Genomic DNA, 8,402 nt, shown 5'->3' with positions numbered 1-8,402 from the left:
TCTCGGCTTGTAAGGAGATGGAAAGAAACATCTTCCTATCTGAGTGGCAATCACAACTGAAGCTGAGTTAAACTATATATAACACCCATTCCTGGAAAAAACTTGTTGCCAGATCTCCCTTCCTTCCAGTGCAAAAAGATCGCCTTGCCAAAGCAAGTTTACACAGGCCCATGAAGGGCCTTGAGAGACAATCTCATCCACATGATTTAGAGAAAGCACTTTCTTATCCTGGTTTGTATTTAGATAGTAAGAGACATCTTTGTACCTGAGTGGCAATCACTACTACAACTCTGATAAACTATGTATAGCACCCATTCCCTGGAAGTAACTTCATGCCCCATCTCTTTTCATTCTCACTCCTAAAGATCGCCTTCCCAAAAAGGTTTTGCACAGGTCCACATAGCACCTTCAGAGAGAATCTCACTCACTTGCCTTAGACCGGGCACTTTCTTATCCTGGACAGTAAGCAGATGTTATGAAACATCTTTCTATCTTTATGGCAATCACTACTAGAGCTGAGTGAAACGATGGATACCAGCCATTCCTGGAAGTAACTTCATGCCCAATCTCCTTTCCTTCCAGCTCCTAAGGATGGCCTTCCCAAAGAAAGTTGTGCACAGCACCATGTAGGGCCTTGAGACAGAATCTCAGTCAAATTCCTTAGAGAAGGCACTTTCTTATCCTGGCTTTGTGAGAAGATGGTAAGAAACATCTTGGTATCTGAGGGGCAATCACTACTACAGCTGAGTTAAACTATGGCTAACATCCATTCCTGGAAGTACCTTCATGCCCCATCTCCCTTCCTTCCACCTGCTAATGATCACCATCCGAAAGGAGGTTTGGAAACAGGGCCGTGGAGTTCCTAGGGACAGGAACACTCTCAAATTCCTTACAGAACACACTTTCTTCTCTCGGTTTGTAAGTTGACAGAAAGAAGCATCTTTGTATCCAAGTGTGAATCATTACTAGCTTTTGGGTTAAGGTTCGTGTTAGAGTTTGGGTTAGGGATCGGGTTAGGTTTAGGGTCAGGATTAGGGTTCGGGTTCGGGTTAGGGTTAAGGTTAGGCTTAGGGTTCAGGTTAGGGTTTGTGTACTGGCTTGGTTTAAGTTTAGGGTTAGGGTTGGGGTTAGGGCTAGGGACAGGGTTAGGTTCAGGCTTAGGTGTAGGGTTAGCTTTCGGGATCGGGTTCGTGTTAGGGTTATGGTTGAGTTCTGCTTAGGGTTAGGGTCAGGGTTCAGGTTAAATTTCAGGCTGGTTTATGGCTAGGGTTACATTTAGGATTGGGGTTAATGTTAGGCTTAGGATTCTGGTTAGTGTTAGGGTCGGGTTAGGCTTTGGGTGAGGGTTAGATTTAGGGTTCGGGATTGAGTTATGGTTAGGCTTAGGGTAAGTGTTACTGTTTGCTTAGAATTAGGGCTATCGTTGCCTTCCCATTAGGGTTAACGTTCGGGTTATTTTTAGGGTTAGGGTTATGGTTCCGGTTAGGGGTTAGTGTTAGGGTTAGGGTTGGGGTTAGGGTTAGGGTTAGGGTTCTGGTTAGGGTTGGAGTTGGGGTTCGTGTAAGATTTTGGTTTTGGTTTTGGGTTAGAGTTAGCCCTCAGGTCAGTGGTCGGGTTAGCTTTAGTTTAAGGTTTGTGCTAGGGTTCAGCTTAGGGTTAGGGTTAGGTTTAGTGGTCTGGTTAGTGTTAGAGTTAGAGTTAGTGTTAGGGTTAGTGTCAGTGTTAGGATCGGGTCCGTCTTCAGGTTAGGGTTAATGTTAGGTGTCGGTTTAGGGTACGAGTTAGGGTTAGGGTTCGTGTTAGGATTAGGGTTAGGTTTAGGGCTATGGTTGGGTTCGTGTTTGGGTTAGGGATAGGGTTCGGGTTATGGTTAGGGGTCAGGTTAGGGTTCGGATTAGATTTAGCATGAGTGTTCACGTTAGGGCTAGCGTTCGGGTTCTGGTTAATGTTAGCATTAGGGTTAGGTTTCAGGTTAGGATTAGCGTTAGGTTTAGGGTTAATGTTAAGTTTAGACTTAGGTTTAGTATTATGGTTCGATTTCGGGTTAGAGTTAGGGTTAGGATTCATGTTAGGGTAAGGGCTATGGTTTGGGTTAGCATTAAGTTTAGTTTTAGTGTTAGTATTTGGATTAGGGTTATGGTTATGTTTCAGGTTTGGTTTAGGGTTAGCTTTAGCGTTAGGGTTCACAATAGGGTTAGGATTGTGGTTGCCTTCAGTTTAGGGTTGGAGTTGTGTTATGTATAGGGTTATGTTTAGTGTTCAGATTAATGTTACGATTAGGTTTCAGTTTCGGTTTAGGATTAACCTTAGCTTTAGGGTTTGGGTTAGTGCTAGGGTTAGGGGTAGGGTTGGATTCGGGTTAGGGTTAGGGTTAGAATTAGAGCTGGATTTAGGGTTATGGTTCAGTGTAGTGTTAGGTTTAAGGTTAGGTCAAAGGTTTGGGTTAGGGTTAGGATTGGGTTTAGTGTTAGAGTTAGTGTTCAGGTTAGTGTTAGGGTTAGGGTTCAGCTTCAAGATCACGTTAGGGTTAGGGTTAATGTCGAGCTAGGAGTCACGTTAGGGTTAGGGTTACGGTTCAGGTTATGGTTTCTGATAATGTTAGGGTTAATATTCGTGTTAGGATAATGGTTAGCTTTAGGGTTGGGTTCATGTTAGGGTTAGATATGGGGTTCAGGTTAGGTTTAGATTTCAACTTCTTGTTCGGGTTAGTGTTACGTTTTGGGTTATGTTTAGGGTTTGGATTAGGGTTACAGTTATTGTTAGTGTTACATTTAGGGAGTGGTTAGTGTTCGGATTAGGGTTAGGGTTAGGGTTCGGGTTCTGGATAGTGTTAGGGTTTCGTTTATTGTCGGGTTCGGCTTCGTGTCAGGGTTAGGTTTTGAGTTCTGTTTAGTTAATGGTTAGGGTGAGTGTTAGGGTTAGACTTTGGTTTCGGGTTACTATTAGGGTTGGGGTTGGGGTTAGGATTAGGCTTCGGTTTAGTGCTAGGGTTAGGGTTGGTTTGGGTTAGCGTTAGAGATTGTTATGGTTAGGGGTAGGACTGGGTTAGGGTTAGGGTTCGGGTTTGGGTTAGGATTAGGGTTAGTGTTAGAGTTTGGGTTAGGGTTAGGCTTCGGGTTAGCGCTAGGGTTAAGGTTAGGGTTGGGTTGGGTTACAGATAGCATTAGGGTTCAAGTTTAGGTTAGGGATAGGGTTCGTTTAGGGTTATGGTTCGGGTTAGTGTTAGGGTTGCTGTTAGAGTTCGAGCTATGGTTAGGCTTAGGGTTAGGGTTAGGTTTACTCTTAGGTTTTGGTTGGGTTAGGGTTTGGGTTGGGGTTTGGGTTAGTGTTTGTGTCATGGTTAGTTTGGTTAGGGTTAGGGATAGCGATAGTGTTAAGTTTAGTGTTAGTGCTAGAGTTCGGTTTAGGTTTGGTTTTGGGTTAAGGTTAGGGTTCGGATTAGGTATATGTTTAGTGTTAAGTTTAGGTTTCGGGTGAGGATTAAGCTTAGGGTTAAGGTTACAGTTAGGGTTAGTGTTAGGGTTAGGGTACAGGTTAGGTTTAGAGTTAGAGTAAGAGTTAGATTAAGAGTTAGGGTTAGTTTTATGATTCAACTTCAGGTTAGGGTTTTGATTAGGTTTCGTGTTAGGGTAAGCCTTACAGTTTGGGTTAGGGTTAGGTATAAGGTCAAGTTTAGTTTTAGGGTTAGTGTTTGGATTAGCGTGAGGGTTCCATTAGGTTAGGGATTGGTTATGGTTAGGGTTAGGTTCGGGTTATGCTTCAGGTTAGGATTAGGGTTAGGGTACAGGTTAAGTTTAGGGCTAGGGTTAGTGTTCCCGTACGAGTTAGTGTTAGGGTTAGGCCTAGGGTTAGTGTTAGAGTTGGCTGCGGTTGCGGGTTAGGTTTAGGGATATGGTTAATCTTAGGGTTAGGTTTGGGTTATGGTTGGGTTCCGGTTAGGTTTAGGGTTAGGGTTCAGGTTAGGGTTAGGTTTAGGATTAGTGTTAGGTTTCAGGACAAATTTATGGTTAAGGTTACTGTTAGGGTTACACTTAGGCTCTGTTTGGGTTACAGTTAGGTTTAAGGTTAGGGGTCAGTTTAGGGTTCTGGTTAGTGTTAGTGTTAGGGTTCAGGTTAGGGTCTGGGTTAGGGTTCAGGTTAGGGTTTAGGGTTTGGGTTGTTGTAAAGCTAGGGTTAGGGGTCTGGTCAGTGTTACGGTCAGGGCCAGCACTGGTTTTCTTTAGTTTTAAAGTTAGTTTTAGGGTTTAGGGTTAGGTTTATTATTAGTGTTACGGTGATTGCTGGGCTAGGGTTGGGGATAGGCTTCGTTTTAGGGATCTAGGAAGTTTTAGGGTTAGGGTTGCCTTTCGGATTAGTGATAGGGTTACTGCTATGGTTTGGGTTATGGTTAGGCTAAGGTTTATGGCTAGGTTTAGGGTTGGGTTAGGGTTAGGGTTAGGGTTAGGGTTTGGGTTAGGGTTAGTGTTAGTTTTCAGGCTAGGGTTAGGGTTAGGGTTAGTTTTAGGGTTACTCTTAAGCTTAGGGTTAGTGTTTGGTTTTGGCTTAGGGTCATGGTTAGGTGTAGGATTAGAGTTAGTGGTCTCATTGGGGTTCTGGTTCCAGTTTGGGTTCGGGATTTGGGTTCGGTTTAGAGTTAGGGTAGGATTAGGCTTCGGGTTAGGGGTAGGGTTAGGGTTCGCGTTAGGATTAGGGTTAGTGTTAGGGTTAGAGTTCGGGTTCGGATTTGGGTTACATTTAATGCTAGGATGGCGTCATGCTTTGGATTACAGTTACCATTTGGTTCAGCTTAAGGTTTGAGTTAGGATTATGCTTAGGGTTAGAGTTCTGGTTAGGTTTAGGGTTAGTGTTCGGGTTAGGGTTTGGTTGGGTTAGAGCTAGTGTTTGCTTTAGGTTTAGGGTTAGTTTTAGGGTTAAGCTAAGGGTTCAGTTTAGAGTTATGTTAGGGTTAGGGTTCGGATTCGCGTTAGTAATTGGGTTCAAATGTGGTTTAGGGTTAGGTTTTGGGTTAGGGTTTGGGTTAGATTTAGGGTACCGGTTAGGGTTAGGGTTATGGTGTGGGTTAGTGTTAGGGTTAGGGTTTGGGTTAGGGTTTGAGTTAGGGTTAGCTTTAGTGTTAGGGTTCAGGTGGGTTAGGGTTAGCATTCTTGTTAGGGTTATTGGTAGGTAGAGATTTAGGGTTAGGTTTGGGGTTAGGGTAAGGGTTCATGTTAAGTATACTGTTAGGATTAAGGTTAGCTTTCATGTTAGGATTAAGGTTGAGTTAGATTAATGATTAGGATTAGGGTTATGGTTTAGGTTAGGATTAGGGATAGGGTGAGTTTTAAGGTTAGGGTTCAGTTTCAGGTTACGTTTAGTGTTAGATTCAGGGTTTGGTTTCAGGTTAGGGCTAGGATTGGGTTCACGGTAGGGTTCTGGTTAGGCTTATGGTTTTGCTTAGGTTTAGGTTTAGTTTTATAGTTAGTGTTCATATTTGGGTTAGGGTTAGGGTTCGGGTTCGGGATCCAGGTAGAGTTAGGGTTACGGTTAGGCTTCTTGTTAGTGTTAGCACTAGGGTTCAGGTTAGGTTTAGTGTTACGATTAGGTTTAGGGTTAATGTTATGGTTAGGTTTATGACTCAGTTTATGCATAAGTTAATGATTCATGTTAATGTTATGGTTAGTGTTAGGGTTAGGGTTAGGGTTGGGATTAAGGTTAGGTTTATTGTTGGTGTTATGTTTCTGGTTAGGGTTAGGGTTAGGATTCAGCTACATGTTAGGTTAGTGTTCGGATTCAGTTTAGGGTTAGGGTTATGATCAGGTTAGGGTTAAGGTTAGTGTTACTGTTGAGGTTAGAGTTAGCATTAGGGTTCTGTTTAGGGCGAGGCATTACTATTCTGGTTAGTGTTAGTGTTAGGGTTAGGATTCAGTTTCAGTTTACAGTTAGGATTGCATTCGGGTTAGGTATTAGGGACAGGCTTAGTGTTCCGGTTAGCTTTATGGTTTGGGTTAGGTTTCCATTTCAATTTAGAGTTGGCATTCAGGCTCTAGTTAAGGTTAGGGTTAGGTTTTCAGTACCATTTAGACTTAGCATTCAGGCACGGGTTAGCATTACTGTTCTGTTTACGCCATGGGTGAGGGTTCTGGTAAAGGTTAGGGTTATCGCTAGAGGTTGGTTCAGTTTGGGGATACAGGTAGGCCGGGTCAGTGTTAGCTTTAGGCTATGTTTTGAATTCTGTTTAGGGTTAGGGTTAGGTTTCAGGCTCAGTTTAGATTTAGGGTTTTTTTTTGAGTTAGTGTTGTATTTAGGGTTAGGGTTCAGTTTAGGCTTAGTATTATCATGTGGGTTAGTGTTAGGTTTAGAGTTAGGGTTAGGGTTTGAGTTATGGATAGGGTTTGGGTTCGGAGTTTGGTTACGGTTAATGTTAGAGTTAACCCTAACCTTGGGCACTTAGATGGCCCGGGCTTCACTAATCCAGAGAGGAGGCTGGGACTTGTCACCTGAAGGGCACACCAAGGGTGGCCCCAGATCCTTAGGCCTCCGTCCTGCTGTGGCCAAACTCAGTGCCTTGCCATATGTCTGTCTCCGCACTTGTGACTCTACAGATGCTTTCCACTACCTGACTGGAATTGAAAAGTGTGGGGGGGGTGGTGATGACATGGTTTGGTCATTCTGGGAAGAAATGAGGCCCAGGACTAAGAAGCTGGCTGAGGCAGAGTCTTGACCTTGCACCCCAGTCTGCCTTGGCAGCCAGGGCCAGACTACCACTTCCAAAGAAGGGAAGTGGCTGGTGAGCTGAGTGGGTGTGGGGTGATAGGAGGGAGACAACAGCTGAAGCTAAGTCAAGAAGGGCAGCGTTCCTTCTTCACCTGCACGTGGCAGGTGTGAGAGAGTGCCCCAGTTGGTCAGAGACCAGCAGGCTGGTGAAGCGTTCAATGAGGACCCCCGAGGCCTGGTGGCCGTGCCTGTGCCATTGGCCTGACACATTGAACCCAAGTCTGCAGGGCTCCCTGAGCGGCCAGAGAAAGATGGGCCCATGAGAGAGGTAGGCAAGGTGGGTAGGTGGAGTCCACATCTCTCCTCAGGTCCCTGAGGGAGAAAGAGAGAGACACAGAGAAACAGAGAGAGAGAGAGATCTCTGAACTATGAGTCACTGCCTCCACCAGTGGTGCCAACTCACACACCATCCCACTTCCCCCTGTCACCCCCATGTCCAACCCTGGGCCAGCCCCACCACAGAGATGTTGGTTCCTTGTCATTTCCATGCTGTCCCTTCGGGACCTGATGCCAGAACAGGGGAAAACTTTCAAACAAATATTTCATGTCCCTATCCATGAGAATGGTCTTCTTCCCCTCTCAAATCTAAAAACCTCACCCCCAACATCCTCCTTTGTCTTGAACTGAAGATAGTATTGAAGAGGAGAATTCTGCCATTGTGTTGAGAGACTCAGTTTCCTTGTTTCTCCCATCTACCCATGTTATTAAGCTTGAGGTTATTTTCTCCAGCTAACCTGTCCTGTTAATGATTTGGCCAGCCAAAAGAAATTTAAGGGAAAGTGTGGAAGGGGGTTCTCTCTCTGCCGCTGATTCCCTGAGCTGAGTCCCTCCTTCAGAGTTGACCAGGGACAGCCAATACCCAGAGGCCATCTTCCAGGGCATCCCAGGAAAGGCTCACTGCCAGCCCCCACTCTCACACCACTGTCAAGTCCATTGTCCTACCTCGGGATGCCTGGGCAGTTCACGGACCCGGGCGTGGCAGGCAGAGATAGATCTCAGGTCTGACACACTGGTTGCAAGGCAGCTCCACTTCTGACAGTGTCCAGCACACACCCCAGAAAACTTGGCAGCAGGCTCTAGGGATCTTTCCTCCAGAACATGTCCCCTTGGAAGGGGCCTGGCCGAGAAGTATGGGCCGGCCGGCCAGCCGACTGACTTAGGACAAAGCAGGCGAGCCGAGCCATCCTTCCGGTTGCCCTGGGCTTGGCACTGGCCACCTCAGGAAGAGGGCCTCGCTGGTGCCCTTCATCGTGGATTTCTCCCCAGAGCCATGTCCTGGGCACTAGGAAGGCCAGGCCCTCCCAACTCCAAAGAAGAGGCTGGGAACTGTTGCCAGAAGGGCTTTCCCAGTGTGGCCCCGGCTCCCTGTGCCTGCGGCCTGCTGGGGCCACACTCACTGCTTTGCCATATGCCTGTTTCAGTTCTTCTGACTCCACAGAGGCTCTCCTCCACTTGGCTGGAGTCGACAAGTGCAGGCGTAGGGTGAGGCCATGGTTTTGTTTTTCTAGGAAGAAATGAGGCCCAGCATGAAGCATCTGGGCCAGGCAGAACCTTGACCTCGCACCCCAGTCCCCCTTTCGTTAACAGGGCCAGACCACCACTTCTAAAGAAGGGAAGCATCCAGCGATCTGAGTGAAAGTGATTGGATG

The sequence above is a fragment of the Diceros bicornis genome, unplaced genomic scaffold (assembly GCF_020826845.1).
Source record: "Diceros bicornis minor isolate mBicDic1 unplaced genomic scaffold, mDicBic1.mat.cur scaffold_90_ctg1, whole genome shotgun sequence".
Lineage (NCBI taxonomy): Eukaryota > Metazoa > Chordata > Mammalia > Perissodactyla > Rhinocerotidae > Diceros > Diceros bicornis.
The sequence above is the reverse complement of the archived record's forward strand: the minus strand, read 5'-3'. Positions refer to the sequence as shown.